Raw genomic sequence first — 1,199 nt, forward strand, 5'->3', positions numbered from 1 at the left:
ATGGCTAGAGGGTGGTTGGAGTTTATCCAACGCTCAATCATTCCCACTAGCAACCGGTTCGAAGTTACTCTAGACCGGGCCATCATGATTCATAGCATCATGATTGGAGAAGAAGTGGAAGTTCATGAGGTTATAGCCCAAGAACTCTATAGGGTGGCGGACAAGTCCTCCACCTTAGCAAGGTTAGCCTTTCCTCACCTCATTTGTCACCTCTGTTATTCAGTAGGAGTTGACATAGAGGGAGACATCCCCATTGATGAGGATAAGCCCATTACCAAGAAAAGGATGGAGCAAACAAGAGACCTCTCTCATCATGAGATCCCTGAGATGCCTCAAGGGATGCACTTTCCTCCACAAGACTATTGGGAGCAACTAAACACCTCCCTAGGAGAGTTGAGTTCCAACATGGGACAACTAAGGGTGGAGCACCAAGAACACTCCATTCTCCTCCATGAAATTAGAGAAGACCAAAGAATCATGAGGGAGGAGCAACAAAGACAAGGAAGAGATATTAAGGAGCTCAAGCACTCCTTAGGATCTTCAAGAGGAAGAAAGAGCCGTCATCACTAAGGTGGACCCGTTCTTTGATTTCCTTGTTCTTTATTCTTCTGTTTTTCGAATTTTATGCTTATGGTTATCTATATTTGTGTCTTGTGGTCATTAGTGTCTTAGTGTCTATGCCTTAAAGTTATGAATGTCCTATGAATCCATCACCTCTCTTAAATAAAAACGTGCTTAATTGAAAAGGAGAAGAATTGCATGAATTTTAAATTTTATAACAGTTTAATTATTTTGATGTGGTGGCAACACTTTTGTTCTCTGAATGTATGCTTGAACAGTGCATATGTCTTTTGAATTTGTGGTTCATGAATGTTGGTTCTTGAAAGAATGATGAAAAAGGAGACATGTTACTGAGGATCTGAAAAATCACAAAAATGATTCTTGAAGCAAGAAAAAGCAGTGAATACAAAAAAAAAAGAGAAAAACGAAAAAAAAAGGAGAAAAGAAAACGAAAAAAAAAAGAGAAAAGAAAAAGAAAAAGAAAGAAATAAAGTTGTGATCCAAGGCAAAAAGAGTGTGCTTAAGAACCCTGGACACCTCTAGTTGGGGACTTTAGCAAAGCTGAGTCACAATCTGAAAAGGTTCACCCAATTATGTGTCTGTGGCATGTATGTATCCGGTGGTAATACTGGAAGACA

The sequence above is a fragment of the Arachis duranensis genome, chromosome 7 (assembly GCF_000817695.3).
Source record: "Arachis duranensis cultivar V14167 chromosome 7, aradu.V14167.gnm2.J7QH, whole genome shotgun sequence".
Lineage (NCBI taxonomy): Eukaryota > Viridiplantae > Streptophyta > Magnoliopsida > Fabales > Fabaceae > Arachis > Arachis duranensis.